At 39.9% G+C, this 16434-nt stretch overlaps 1 protein-coding gene across 1 annotated transcript in view; it reads left to right on the plus strand.

Moving 5' to 3' along the window:
• Fam135b (family with sequence similarity 135 member B) overlaps nucleotides 1-16434 on the plus strand; it is a 281146-nt gene that overhangs the window by 205531 nt on the left and 59181 nt on the right. The window lies entirely within an intron of this gene.

Consider the following 16434-nt stretch of genomic DNA (forward strand, 5'->3'; position numbering starts at 1 on the left):
GCTATCTATAGTTCAATAAATACCATATACGCAAATGACAATGGCTCTCTGAAAATTCTAAGCCTTACATTCATGAGATATGTCAACACTTATTTAAATTTCTCCTGTCCTCCAATGACTATAAATCTTGTTAGCTATAACTTTATATAGAGATTGTTGTTGTAGCATCTTAATTTATACTGTGGAATTTGTTTTTATTGATGTAATTACTTATATATAAATACATTATGACATTTTCACATATTTGTATAGTGTTTATTTATTATGTTCAAAACCTCATCACCTTATGGTTCCCCCTCTGGATAGCCTTCTTCTACTTCCTAGGAAATTTTGTTTTTAGCTAGTTTTAATTAAGCTGAATTTTAAATTTATTTTTATTATTACTTTCAGTTGGTGTCTTTGTCACTGTTCTATTACTGTGAAGAGTGACCATGACCAAAGCAAATTGTATAAAGGAAAGTATTTAATTGGTGGCTTCCTTACAGGTTTAGAGGGTCAGTTCATTATCTTCATGGTAGGGAGCATGACAGCAAACATGATGTCAGCATCACATGATGTTGGAACAGTAGCTGAGAGCTATATCCTAGTCTGCAAGGAGAGACAAAGAAAAAAACTGGGCCTCGCATGGGTTTTTGAAAAAAAAAAAAAAAAAAAAAACCTCAAAGCCTCCCCCCCCCCATGATACACTTCTTCCAATAAGGCCACACCTTCTGATCCTTCTCAAATAGTGCCACTCCGTGATCACCTGGCATTCAAACATATGAGAATATGTGGGGCACTCTTGTTCAAATCACCACAGTTAGCATACAAAATAATGTTTCACTGTGATATTTGAACATCTATGCATATTATGTTTTGTTCATAAAAGATCCCTCCAAGTCATCTAGTTTAATTGATATCAAGCACCTCATGGCCACCTTTGCATCCAAGACCACCTATTTCTAGGGTAGGCATGAAGTGTGACCCTCTTGGATCCATGCATTTAGATCATTCCCAATACTGTCTTCTTGTCTATAGGGACAGATGTTGGAGTATGTTAACTGTGTCATTCAGTTTTACAGTCTGCTCCAGGATTTATCACTTGAGAGTGGCCTCATTCCTCACTGCTAAGAATTACCCCTGCCTCCTTGAATTCCCTATCAGGGTAATTTGGAGAGTCATGTTCAATATTGATCTCATGTTCTTTCCCAAGAGAACTTTCACACAAATCAATGTTTGCTCCAGGCTATGAGAAAGTATTCTGGGGCTCTGGAGAATTTTTCTAAATTTCACTCACCATGGTTTTTGGTGCCTGAGTTATTCTTAAAAAGGAGACTAGGTGAGAATGGGGAGTTCAGGTAACTTATCAAAGAGCATCAGTTGAATGTTATGCAAATTAACCTTAATGCTTTAGCAAGGATGACATATGACTTGGGTTCTAATAGTGTTCTCTTGGTCCCGAAGTATTTGCATACACTTGGACATAGCACTTTCTTCATACATTGACAGTCTGAAAACATGACACTGGGATGACTTGCTGAGGATTGTCTTTTTATTAAAGCATAGAATTATCTAAAACATAGTATTGAATCTTTATTGACTTCTGACCTCTGCCATGTTAAGCAGATGGAGACATATTCTGATTTATTGTACTCTAGCACTCTTCTGGGACGCTATTAGTATTTTTTCTATTTTACAGATAGAAAAAAAAAATACATCATTGAGGAATACCTGTCCCAAGACCTATTACATAAAGATTTGGAATGGGGCTGCAAGACTAGAGATCTGGGCAGCTAGGGACATCTTGGGTCCTGAATTTTTCCCTAAGTGGTTTATTAACTGCTTTGCCAGGAACCATCTCCAATCCATTTTCTCTCTCCTCTAAGGGATTTATTCCTACTAACATACCTTATGTTTGTTTTCACACATCTTCTTCTTCCTCCACAGCCTGAGTGCCATTCTAATTGCTTCTTATTGGAAAACACAATAGCTTCTCAGCTTACCTCTTTCTGCTTCTGGAGGTACACTCCATTCCCACAATGGCTAATTTGAGGGAGAAAATCTTGTGTTTTTCATCAGACCAAATAATGGAAACCACTGTGTTGTTCATTCCTCTAAAGTTAACCTCAGTTCATCGTCAATGTATCCCAAACACACTTCATCCTACTAGGATATTGGTTTGGTTTTTCACTCCCACAGAGACTTCCCTTTGTATCATATGGGCTCATACATACCAATGTGATTAGAATTTTCTTACTCTTTTCAGGGCCTACCTATTTCTGTTCAACAGTAGAATCACTGTCCTGGACACTTTTCTTGCTTTCCCCAGAATGGCACGAGGTGTCTCTGTCTGAGCTACAGTAGCACGTGTGTGTCAGATTGTTACAGAATTTACCAAACTGTGCTGAAATCTGTCTATGTGCTTTATCATGAACTAGATAGACTAAAAGGACTGGAATGCAGAAAATCATTACAAAATAATTTTTCCATTTGTATTTCTGCTTAGTACCTTGACAGAAACAATATTGGATAAATTATTCTTGCATACACATATGAGACATATTAATCTCTTCACTTCTGAAATGTGACTGCTTTATCTAGAATGACTCATGCCCAAAAATGACTCATGCACTTACTAGTAAGTACAGCGTTTGAGGTAGGGAAACAGCAGAGATGAGATAAACTCTCAAGTACTGTGGTCTCTATGGAAAAGCCTGTGGGGCTGATATCTATCTAGCCACCTGGAATCAGATGAGATGAGGCAAAAGGTCAGAATACTGGTGCCCAGTTAGGAAAAAGACAACTGATTCCAGGACAGAGCATGCTCATTCAGGGAATATTAAGATCATAGCAAGGAGGGGGAAAAAAAGAAAAGGAATGAATTCTGGGTTTGTAATTTTGCTCCTGTGGTATGAAGACCTCCACACAAAGCCACTGAAGTCTACAGGAAAATCGTTTTAAGGCAGGGTAGACCAGACCTAAACCTTGGATCTCCAGGGCTACAAAAGGTGCAGAGGCGCCATCACTCCCTCCTATCTACAGTGAGTTTCAGCACACTCAAAGTTTCTGCCTCTTCCCTGCTACTAAGAGAACTAGTTAATGGTGCTTCCATGATTCACAGGATTTCATTGTATTTATCTGTTGTCCTTTACTCTTGCTTAAACTGATCTTTTTTTGACTTAAAGACACACATGGAAATTTGTAACAGAGGTGAAATTCCTCCACTTCTGACCATTAGTAAGCTAAAATAGAATTATTCTAAGAGCTATTTCTGTTAGACGTGAGAGCCAATACTTAAAGCAATAAAAGACACCAAATAAGGTCAGTGCTATAGGTCATTTTAAAGGATGAGATGGAGTAAAAGGAGAGGCAGAACAAGGAGAAGAGGTGGGGAAAGAAGGAGAAAGAGAATGAGGAACAGAAAGAGGAGAAGGAAGAGGAGGAAACGATAAGGAGAGTATCAGGGCAGGAGATGGGGGAGAAGGAGAAGAACTCGATAAATTGAAAATGACAGGCAAGACAGCTCTCATCCTCTCCTGTCTGACCTTCTGCCTGCCTCCTGTGACTTATAAATACAATCTTAGTGTGAAGGAATATGAGACTATAAACTACTAAGATTATTGTAGCAACATTAATTAAAAGAAAGCAATGGATTATAACGACAGTTATCATTATTGTTATTCAATTTATTTTGGCTATATTATATTTATTTAATATGTTTATGCTAGATATAATATGTACATCTAACAGACTGTGTAATTTATCAGTCGTCTTACATGTAGACCATATGTGATTCTATAGACTCAGCATTTCCACAAGAAGAATTTATCTAAGAGGAATAACCTCTCTTGCCCTTGCCCTTGATCTCAGTTTTAGGAATTTTCAAAGTGTGCATGTTAATCCAGGTGGAAGCCTGACTTATTACGCTGAACACACAGGACTTGCATTTCTAAAACATCCCTTGTGACTGTTTTATACATACATACATATGTATAGATAGATATCAGAGAGTTATAGTGTTTTCCCTTAAATCAGAACCTTCCTTCAAGCAAGAGTATAAATAAAAAGTCATTCATCAATAATGACGTTTGTGGCCTTAGGGTGATCTGACAACTAAATTACTTGCTAGTGTTGAAGTCGTTCTCAATTAGATTGAATATTAAGAATCCTATTTCCAATAGCTAAAAAAACTCATGGAATGGCATGCAGTTTCAGGACTTGCTTTTAAAGAACAATTGAAAGAAAAATACTAGATAATCAAGAAGACGAAGCTGTAAATGTTTCAGTAGGTAGATTCAGCTCTTTCCAGTGTAGATTGTTAATTATTTTCTACACTGAAATGTTGTACTGATATCAGTCTCCTTGATTAAAGAATTTACTGTCGTCAGGGTCACTATTGATAGTTCAATTTGTAAAATGGTCTATACGTATTATTTGCATTCCTGTCTGTTAAACTCTATGTGTCTGATGAGGGCTTTGTCTAAAATAATGAAGAGAACTGGGCAGAAGGCAGCAGCATTTGCAAGACTGGAAACTTAGTTCTGATACCCCCCACACACACACACACTTTAACCTGTGCCTCAGTCCAGAAAAAGGGGAAAATATTTGCAAAGTGCATTTGTGGGACAATGGCCAGCATCTGCCTGCTGGATCCTTGTGTTGCCCTCTCCTTGCATTAAGACGTTTCCTGAGGCCATCTCTTTTACCCCATCTGTAAGCTGGACTGTATGTGCCACTTGTGGCTCTCCCTCATACAAATAACTATTCTTTGGTGCTTGTTCTTTGTGAGACTCTCTAGGACACTTGTCATGTGATCCTGGCTTGCAGTGCTTGTTTCTTGTAGATGATTTAGATATACTGCCTGTGGATATACAGTGACACGCCATGCAGAAAGGTGTTCACTATAGTCATCAGAAGACTAGTGAAACAGTCAAGTAATGCCAGTTGACATAAAAATCATTTCCCGTACACTGACCTCAATAAGGAAATGCTGCAGTGCAGCATACAAATAGTTACAGTGATTATATTATCTTACACCACATGCATGCACAGATACTTAAAATATGTGGCAATATTTGTATGAAACATGACCATCCAAGTATTCTCAGAATTACTTAAAATTTGTTCAGGTTTTGATTAAAATGAAAAAATCTTTGTGGGGAATTCTTTACTCCTGAATTGTCTGTGAGATATAGCACTGTTTCAACATCCAACAAGAGGTTAATAATGCTACAAACCTTGTAGAGTTTATTCAAAAGCTTTAGATAAACTGTAATTTACTTCATGCAAATAACAGTGTTCACCATATTGGGTTCTACAACTGCTACCATCATGTGACTGTTAGACAAGTTTTGAGTTGGTTTCTTGTAGCACTTACTTAGAATTGGGGGTATCTGTGATCTCTTCTGTGGTTTTATAATCTCTGAAGGCAGCTGCCTTTATTTCTATGGGAATCCAGAGGTTACCAGTGTTACTGTGGAGGTCATGATTAGTGAAGATTGGTTGGTACTGGTTGTTAATGAGCTCTCTAGTACTAGGCATGTCACATTCATCTAACAGTTAACATCCATACTATCCATACTCGGGACAAGTTTGGAAATACACAGGCCACTTCTTCTTCCCCATCCCACAGTCAGATAAACTTTCCATGTTCTGTGTGGTTCAATTCAAGAGACAGGAGAACCCACCTGAGTGTCTGTGTGGTATCAGAATATACATTATGTTTTCAATGTTTTTTATCTCTGACCTGCTTTTCAGTTTCCATGCAGAATGGGTGACATGTACAAAGTCCATCAAGCATCTCATGGAGAGAGATAAAGAACAAATTCACACAATAGACCTCAAATTTCATCATGATACAGTACTTGTAGGTGATAATTGTTTTCCTTTGTAGAGTGAATAACATCACAAAAATGTACAATACAGACTCATCAAGTCACTGTACTGACCCTCAACAATCACCCAGTACGAAGACACACAGTGGTCACAGTGTCTCTATGAATGAGTCTTGAAGACTCCCTGTTCTACATAATCTGAGACAATGATCTCAGAAGTCCCTGGGATTGGAGTAGTCTTTGTTGGGCCATAGTGCATAACTAGTCTTGCTGTTCCGATGGCTGCTACTTCTAGCTTCTGATATTTTCATGATTTCTATCCACACTCTCTTGCTGTTCAGTTTAGAAGCTACTAGTCAACTTCACAACTGTGCTTCTGGTGAGCATAGAACCTTGTGGGAAAATATTCTGCTTTAAGCCAGGCTACAGCATGGAGGTCCAGACCTTAGCAACTGTGAGACTGGAGGCCATGTATTCAATGTCTCCAGATCTATTATACCTCTGTAAACACACTGCATTACCCCACCTGTCTTGAGCACTGAAAGGAAAATCAGTAATACTGGTGGGAAACCAGAATCACAGAGGAGGAGAAACTGGAGATTTTTAGCTAACATCCTAGGTTAAATGGAACACATGAATACTAAACCCTTGGTAGTGGTACTATGGTCTCCAGTGAAGTATTCTTTCACTTGCAAGATGGGGCATTGCCCAGTTTCCTTACCAAAGCATATCACTTGTTTAATAAACTGAAGAGAGGGGTTAGGATTATTATGCTGATGCTATTTCTGTGTTAGAAACAGGTTAAGAATGGGGAACTGGTGTTCCCACCCACAAGATGTTTCCTCCCCCAACTTCTCCACTGGTGGTAATTCCACTCAAGCAGGGCTGCAGGGAAAGAGCACATAAGAACCCATAGAAAGTAGAAGACATCTCTCAAAGTCCACTAAGAACTTGTTCTTTTAAAGTCTGCTTCAAGCAACTACACGGAAGCACAAGATGTAACACTGCATATAATCCATATGTAGAAGGAGAGGGACAGAGAACCAACTTTATTACTGCTATGGCCAGAGCCACATCTATCCATGATGATGCTTAGAAGTCATTCATATGATGATCCATGAAAGATAAGATCACCTGTAAGTAGAAAGGCAGCAGGAATATGTTTTAATTCGGGGTAATAAGTAGAGATTTTTTTTTTAAACTCATGCCTTGTGAGAGTATTCAGTCATAGGACTGAGGAAGCATAAAATGATTTCTCTTGATTTCCTTTTCTGCTGCTGATGATAAAAAAAAGCAACTTGAGAGAAATGGTTTATTTTAGCTAACAGTTCAAGGCTCAGTCTCTCACGGTGGGGACATCCAGACAACACAGCTTGAAGTAGCTGTTGAACCAGTCAAGTAGCAGAGAACAATGAATGGTACTCTAGTGCACAGCTCATTTTATTTTCTATAACCCGGGATCCGCACATGGCATATCCTTGCTCATATTTCAGATGGATTTTTTTTCTCTCTGTTAATGTGATTAAGATATAATCTCACACAATCATGCCCAGAGGCCCTTCTTCCAGGTGAGTCTGGACTCTGTCAAGTTGACAATTAGCACTAACAATCAGAAAGACCTCAGCTATGTGTTTCTGGCAGAGAGGGCACTGGAGTCTGGAAAAGCCAAGTGATTTTCCCAGACTAGAGTTGGTTAGTAACAAAGACAAAGCTATCAAGTGGGACCTTTATTCTCTTTGCCACTGAAGGAATAGCTTTCTCTTCAAACCTGAGTCCCAGCCTGGTAAGAAAGTCAGCTCAAAATTGCCACTTATGCCTGTGTTTACACAGGCAGGTGTTCAGACTGAACAAACTACTGGAATAGGAAGTTCAGAGCCAAGATCCAGAGTGGGTGGACATTCAGTGCTGGCTTAGTCCTGAGTTCTTGACCTGCCATGTACCTGGCCTGAGGGCTGCAAAAGTGACCTTCCTCACTACAAACCAGACTTGTCTTATTGCACTGTTAAGTGTAAAGTCCAGGCTCCAGTCCTAGACAAACAGAAAGGCTAGGAGATGAGACATGCGTTATTCACTCCAGGAAAAGGCCATAACATATATCATAAGTCAGGCAGCTATGTGCAGGTGCCCAGACACAGGCTAACACACACAGACTGAATAAATATGAGCATAAACATACATGCAGACCAGGGTGCATGTCTCATGGACGTAGATACACAAGCTTTACACACACACACACACACACACACACACACACACACACAGAGAGAGAGAGAGAGAGAGAGAGAGAGAGAAGAGACTGGTGAAATTGGAAGCTCTCAATTCTGAAGTCAAGGCCATATTGCAAAATTCACACAAACATGGAATTCTGCTAAAAATAGTTCTGCAACAGATTACATCACTATTTACTTTGGGGTTTCTCAGGCATTCACTATCAGCCATTTTATGCTTACTCACAGCCATATACTGTCCAGAATTAGCCATGTTGGCCCATGCCAGATATCCATATCATGTCCAGTGGCCTACACCATGAAAACTGATCACTTATCTTGGATAAAGTTATTCAATAGTACAGGACATTTTATAAAGGTCCAATAATAAGTAACTATTTAATAATGGCTTATCCGTTTTTAATGTTGTTTTTTTATCCATACAGATGTAATAATAGTATAAAAGTCACTGAATTATCAGAATAGGGAGCATGGGGCCGTAGAAGTCTTGATAGCTACACCGCAGCTATGTGAGCGATGGTCACAAAAGCAAATATCAGTAGCTTTTGTGCTAAGCAAACTTAATTTCTAACAACATAACATAGACAAAGGACTTACTTTTGCTCTTGGTTTCAGAGGTGTCAGTTGTCACCTGAGTCTGTTTTTATCCTGTGCTATGTAAGACAGAACTTCAAAGTGAAGGAGCACGGAGAATCACAGTTGCTCAGTTCACAGCAGCAGGAAACAGAGTTAAAGAAGGGTCAGGGTTACTATACAGTCAACACATGACTCTAAGATGCTATCGAGGCCCCAGCTTCCACTATACCACTTCTTGACTGTCCATCAAATTTTGAATCTGTTAATGTGTGAACCACTACTTAGGTCAAAGCACTCCTGAGTGAGACACCTTGGGACACAGCCCTACAGAGCATTCAGAACACTCAATCCCAGGCATTTCCAATCCTGTCGATTTGACACTCAAGGTCAGTTATCACAACATTTCAGACTGACATCTGATTGAACACACATGTATGTTTTGATTAATTATAGAGAACATTAATACCATCCCACGTATGTGTTTTCACATAATTGTAGGACCAACTATATTGTCATATCTTGACAGAAGACCTTACTTTTGGTCTGATGCTTATTTCAGAATTGACTATATATTTAATGCAAGCCTAGTCAAAAATTTAAAAACTGAGCCACTATAATGATACATTAAACACTATTAAAGGGTAACTTTTCAAAGTGTACATGCGATTCACTACAGGGGGAAATTGTAGTTTACATCTTTGATTTGATAAAAGTCCCACAGTTCTGAAGAGGGCAAGGTTAGGGTAAGTTGGAACTTGAGAGATAGGTATATGTTAACCAGGTCCATGGTGTCTTGAGCTGCAGTGCCATGTAGAGGAAGAGGATATTGTTGTCACTCCTTCATTTTTTTTTTTTTTTTTATTTTGATACTCTAGGTACTGGGTGGATACCAGTGGTTTGGATTATTACAGTTCAGAGACAGCTAGCTCTGTGTTTCTGCCCTGGAGGTGTCCAGGCAATATTGTTAGGAGTTCAAGGTGGTTAATCAAAGTTTATATGAAGGACTATAGAAGGCTTACAGTGCAAGTTACCTTGAATGCCATACCAAAGGATTTGTAGTTTGGTTGGTAAATGATGGGTGATGAAGGAATCTAGTGTGTAGTCTATGGCTGCAGACAATGGGGAACACGGAGCAAGGAGACTTTTTTGTTTTTTTTTTGTTTTGTTTTGTTTTTAGTAATTTGCATGAACAATGGAAACAACTGAAACTCAGGCAGACAGCAGAGAATGTCAGATGCAAATCTTAGACGTTTTGGAGGTTCTTGAAGTCCTAAAGAATTTGCATCCTAGAACTTCCTGGCTTTCTTGGGTGTTTGGCAAAGTGGCGTCCCAGTGGCGAAGACCAGAGGGAAAGAAGCAAAGGTTGAATGGAAGACACAATCAGCTGATTTTAGATGTCTCTGCACACCTGGCAAGATACCCAATCATAAGTGTGCAATTCAGGAATCTGGAGCCCAGTCCTTCATTTAGATCGAGCAGTATGTACTTGAGAGGGATCTATACATACAGAGGTGGAATCCAGCTCATGCAAAATTATGTTTGACTTTTGTATATTCTGGCAGGTAATAAATGTCAGACAAAGTGAAACTTAACCAACATCCCCACTTCCTACATCAGGAAATTGGCTCTTCTGATATTAATGGGGAAACTCTACATGTGGTTAATGAGAGGCTAATCCATGAGCAGAGACCAGAATCTGTGTTTAAGCTATAGCACATGGCTGCAAGTCACCAATGGATACTGTTGAGTCTGCCTTTGTTATCAGTTTTTAGTTATCTGCAGGCATGTTCATAAGTCCATCAGGGGCAGTGGCCATCTGTGTGTGTAAGTGCCTTTTCAAAAGGCACCAATTCAACACGGTACCTGGCTGGCCCCATCTGTTCTTTAATAGTAGTCCTGTGATGCCTGTATTGTATATGACCCCTCTCTGTAGATGATATGCCTGCCGTACTGAGATGAAAAGTACTCTATCCAGCATGACAGTGGGACAGAAACCATAAAGCCCAGATAGCCAAACTCTTTTCTCTGTTGCCTCGGGCAAGGATTCCATTTCACTTCTATCCACCTGTATGAATATTTCCAGCTTAACAAAAGGATTTAATTCATCTGTAGAAAGGAGGCCACAGCAGCCTTTTGTTGTGTATCTCCCTGTGGACTGAGTCCAATCCACAGGATGTCACCGTTTGTGAGTTCGTGTCTTCGCTGGCAGCGCCCATGCCCTGTTTGATTCTTGCACTATTTACAGATTCCATTCCAGACTTTGAAAAGTTGGCTTCGAAGTACTTCATTCAGCACCGATGGAGAAACACTGGCTTTTCTATGTACACTTGGGCTCCATGGGCCTGCAGTGCTGGCTAGTGTGATTTTCTATACTATATTGCCCAATTCCAAAAATTGTCCTTGCATAATTTATGGACAATGGAATTTATTTGTAAATGATGCTCCCCAGCCATTTTGTAGGAGATCTGCTTAGTTTACCATTTAATCTCCTTACTCACCTCTATAATGATAATGAGCCAGCCTTATGAAGAGTCACCAAATATGTTTATGCCTTTTTTAAAATATATGACGTTAAGGCCTACTGTTAAAATTCAGACTTGACTACAATGGCCATGTCATATCTAGAAAACAAGCACCATATTCTTTCCCATCCTTTAGCTCCCAGAGAACTTTCCACTCCTTCTTCTGAAATGTCCTGTAACACAGATGTCACATTTGTGGTCAAGAAGTCAGTTGAGTATTTGTGATTACCTGTTTGGGGTTTGTATCAACAACCAAAACAAAACAAAAAATAAAAGCTACCACCACCACTGACAAGAAAAGGTTAAGAGAGACAGAGACAGAGACACAGAGAGAGAGAAAGAGAGAAAGAGAGAGAGAGGAGGAAAACTAACTGGGAAGAGATTGTTGGGCGTGGGAGGGGATGAGAGTAGCAGGGAGAGTATGTGAGTGAGATAATAGCAGATTGCATTTAAGCATGACACTGTCATGAATTAAAAATATAAAATAATAGTCAAACTTAACAGATTTGAAGGATTCTTTACTCTCCTTGTTAGTTTCTGGGTTGCTATCCAAAAGTCCATAGTGGTAAAAGGATGAAATTTTGAGAAGGAAGAAGGGACAGAAAAAAATGGATTTTCAGGACTGCCAGAAGCATTGTGACTACTGGATTTGATGCCTTTGTAATCCTCTTTCGGCTTCTGTTGCTGCTTAGTTACAGCAAATGGAGACACAGCAGGACTTATGTGTTAATGCCTCTGTGGAAGCAAGCAGACCTCTGTTAAGCAGTTGTTGTGTGACAGGTATCTCTCTCTCTCTCCCAGTCCCTTTCTTCCTCCATACCCCATCTTTCTGTGTATGTGCCCAGGCAAAGAGCACTTGTCTCATCATAGCCTCAAAGAGCCACTTTTGCCACTGGAAAGCAGAGTGACTTTGTCTGGGTCCTTTAATTCTTTGAGCCCCAGTGTTTTGATCTGTGAAAACAAAAAAAAAACAACAAAAAAAAAAAAAAAAACAAAAAAACAAAAAAACAAAACAAAAAGGCATTCTTATGCCTTAGCCTTGGTCTGTTCCCAAAGAAGTCGAAGTCACATGGCTATAAAAGAGAAATCAAAAATATATTTGAGATAATTTGCCTCCTTTTGGGCATATCTGCACATGTTGTAAAACATAAATACGTATGTGTATAGTATACACATAGCTGTATAGATCCATATATGTATTTGTTTGAATGTTTTCTAGAAAGATCTACAGTTAATTAATTAATAATTAATTAATTGGGGAAAGGAGATAGAATAATGAAACAATTCTGCCAATATTAAGGTTTATTCTGCTACCTTAAATTGTTGATGGTTTGCAACAAGAGCTTAAAATAGTTTGATTGACATTTCCAACAAGGGTTAAGAGTACCACATGAACAATGCATTGTCTAAATACTATGATGGAAATGAAGAATCAAATGGAAGGATGTCTTAGTTCCTCAGGGCAAACTAGCTTAGACTATGGGGTTACATTGATAAAAGAGAGGAAGAAATTGACTAAACTGGCTCAGGATTGGAGGTTCCTCCCCAAGAATCTATATTCTACTAGAAGTCATCTCTGTTTTCCACAGATGAGCCTTTCTCCTCACTGTACTGGTTTAACTCTGACATATACTTGCTAAGAGCTGACAGAAAGCTGTTAACATCAATTGTACAGAAAAAAAATGTAAAAGTGTTTGTTATTGCTTGTCAATTATTAATTAATTAATTAATTAACATTATATTCTGATTGCAGGTTCCACTCCTGCTAGTCCTTCTCACACACCTCCTCTCCCCCCATTTTTCCTTCCCTTCCTCCTCAGGGAAGGAGAGGCTTCCCCATGGATAACAACCTGCCTTTTAATATCAAGTTGCAGTGGTACTAGGAGAATTTTCTCCTATTGAGGCTAGACATGGCTGCCCAGTTAAAGGAAAGGGATCTAAAGACAGGCAACATAGTCAAAGACAACCACTGCTCCAGTTGGTAGGGGACCCCGGTGAAAACCAAGCTGCACATCTGTTACATATGTGTAGGGGACTAGGTCTGTTCCATGCATGTGCTTTGGGATGGTTCCTTTTCTGTGAGACCCTATGGACCCAGTTTAGTTGACATTATAGGTTTTCTTGTAGTGTCCTTGGCTTCTCTGGCTCCTTCAGTCCTTTGTCCCATTCTACCATAAGATCCCCCAGAGCTTCACCTAAGATTTGGCTGTGGGTCTCTGCATCTGTTTTCATCAGTTGCTGGGTAAACCTCTCAGAGGATAGTTATGCCAGGCTCCTGTCTGCAGTTATAGCAGAACATCATTAATAGTGTCAAATGTTGGCTCTTTCTCATGGGTGGGTCACAAGTTGGTTGGCAATTCCCTCAATCTATGCTCCATCTTTATCCTTGAACCTCTTGCAGGCAGGACAAAATTTAGGTTGAAGGTTTTAGGGGTGGGTTGTTGTCTCCATCCCTCCATTGGAAGTCTTGCTCGGTTACAAGAACCTGGTTTGAGGTTCAATATCTCCTGTTGCTAGGAGTCTTATTTAAGGTCACTCTCATAGACTCCTGGGAGTTTCCCTTGTCTTAGATTTCTGGCTCATCTCAGAGGTGTGACCTCTCACCACCACAAACAAGAATTTCCATTCTCTCTCAGTTCTATCTCCTTCTATTTTCCCCACATTTGATCCCTCCTGTTTTCCTCCCCACTTTTTCCCCACAAAGGTCCCTCCTTCCATCTACTCCCAATGTCTAATTTACTTCCCCTTCTGACTAAGATTCTCCCTTTAGCTCTCATTACTTAGTTTCTTTAGGTCTGTGGATTGTTGCATGGTTATCTTGTACTTTATAGCTAATATACACTTACAAGTGAGTACACAGAATACACATCTTTTGGGTTCTGGGTTACCTTACTCAGAATGATTATTTTTAAATTCCATTCATTTGCCTGCAAATTTTATGATGTTCAGTTTTTAATAGCTGAGTAATATTCCACAATCCTACATCTGACAGAGGGCTAATATCCAAAACATACAATGAACTCAAGAAATTTAGCACCAACAAACTAAATAACCCAATTTCAAAATGGAGTACAGACATAAACAGTAAATTCTCAACAGTGGAATCTCTAGTGGTCAGAATCACTTAAAGAAATTGTCAACATCCTTAGTCATCAGGGAAATGCAAATCAAAACAAAGCCAAGATTCTATCTCACACAGGTCAGAGTGGCTAAGATCAAAAATCTCAAGTGACAGCACATGCTGGCAAGGATATAGAACAAAGGGAACACTCTTCCACTGCTGGTGTGAGTGAGTGCAAATCTGTACAACCACTTTGGAAATCAATTTGGTGGTTTCTCAGAAAATTGGGAATAACTCTACCTCAAGACCCAGTTGTACCACTCCTGGGCATATACCCAAAAGATGATCTATCATACCACAAGGACACTTGCTCAATTATGTTCATAGCAGCTTTATTCATAAAGCCCAAAACTGGAAACAATCCAGATGCCCCTCAACTGAAGAATGGATAAAGAAAATGTGGTATGTCCTTAATTTCCAATTTCATCTATTTTTTCCTACTCTGCATTGCAGTATGTATATAAACTACTCTCAAGATTTATTGTCATCTGTGTATGATGCTTCTCTTAAGTTCATATTTCCTAATGCTATGACCCTTTAATACAGTTCCTCATGTTGTGGTGACCCTGAACCTTAAAATATTTTCATTTTTACTTCATAACTATGATTTGCTACTGTTATGAATCATAATGCAAATACTTGATATGCATAAAGGTTCTCCACCCACAGGTTGAGAACCCCTGATACAAGGCAAGGTTATAGAGCTCAGGAAATAAAGCATTAGAAAGGAGATGCGGTAGCAGAGGCCTTTGTAGTAGACATGAAATATATTGCCCAGGAGTTGCTTCAATCCTGAGCCAACCCTTCCAAGATGGGGATTTTTTGTAAGCCAGCTATTGATGGCTTCTCTAGAAAGAGCTGCTTACCAAAGATCTCATCTTGTTCCCTGGGATGGCTCATACTCGAGAGTGTGATCCCATTAAATCTGTCATATCCTCACTAAACCAATTCAGCTTGTTTAGTTAGCAGCAAGACCAGAGACTACAGACATTTGAAAGGGTTCCCACATTCATTCAGTAAACAACTCTGAGTCATTTCCTTTAAATGTTTTTCTTCTCTACCTACAAACCAAGGCAGTGCTTTCTTATTATGAAAAGACTGATATCTCCTTCTTCTCCTTCTCCTCCTTCTCCTCCTCCTCCTCCTCCTCCTCCTCCTTCTTCTTCTTCTTTTTCGAAACTGGGGTCTGTGTTGATGTCCCTGGCCTGTGTGGCAACAGAATACCATGTGGATGTCCATGATCCAGGCTGCAGCCTGAAGCCATGCTGATGTCCAAGGGCCATGCCCCACTTGGGAGCCATATTGCTGGGGGTGGCCCATGCTGCCACCTGAGATCATGTTGATATCCACGTTCATATTGTAGCTGGGTGCTATGTTCATTATCTGTGCTGTCAACAGAAATAATGGGAAAGCCCACGATCCGTGCTCCTGCTGAAAGTGAAGAGCAGGGAAGCTACTTTGGCAATGATATCAGTCACTATTGATGCACAGATGAGACAGAGGGACATGGACAGCTTCTGTGACAGCCTCTATTCCCATCCCACCCCAAATTACCTATCCCCACTCCCCCCCAAAAAAAGCAGCAGCCTAAACATGAATCCATTGAAGAGAACTCTCTAGAAAGTGTGATAAGGCTGCTAATATGTAGCTCTCCACAACTGATGGCTTGCAACACAGGTGCTGGAGAGGAATTGACTCAGTTCTATTGAAGGGGCAGCCCACTGAGTTTCACTATGCTCCAGTGAGTATATAGATAAGACAAATTGGACTTATTTTGTTGTTGTTGTTGCAGAGGAGATCACAAGGGCAGAGGGGGCTTATATGGAAGGACTGGAATGTGGGTGTGATTGGAGTGTATGATGTGAAATTGCCAAAGAATCAGTAAAAATATTATGCTGACAAAAAAAAAATGAACAGAGACTGCATGGGAAAGAAGCTGCCACAATCACCAGCCATACAGATTCACACACTGAGCTCACCCTGCGCCTAGCTGACTCTTCCTCCAGAATGGGCAGGTCGGGAGCAGGGAACCATGAAGAGCCAGTGCTTGCTTCCATTGTAACCAAGGGGGAAGTGGATGAATGAGCAGGTGTGTAACACCACCAAATATTCCTGCCACCCCTCAGTATCTTCAGTTTTCCACAGTTACCATCCTACCACATGCTTCCTTTCTC

Source organism: Meriones unguiculatus, chromosome 8 (assembly GCF_030254825.1).
Source record: "Meriones unguiculatus strain TT.TT164.6M chromosome 8, Bangor_MerUng_6.1, whole genome shotgun sequence".
NCBI lineage: Eukaryota > Metazoa > Chordata > Mammalia > Rodentia > Muridae > Meriones > Meriones unguiculatus.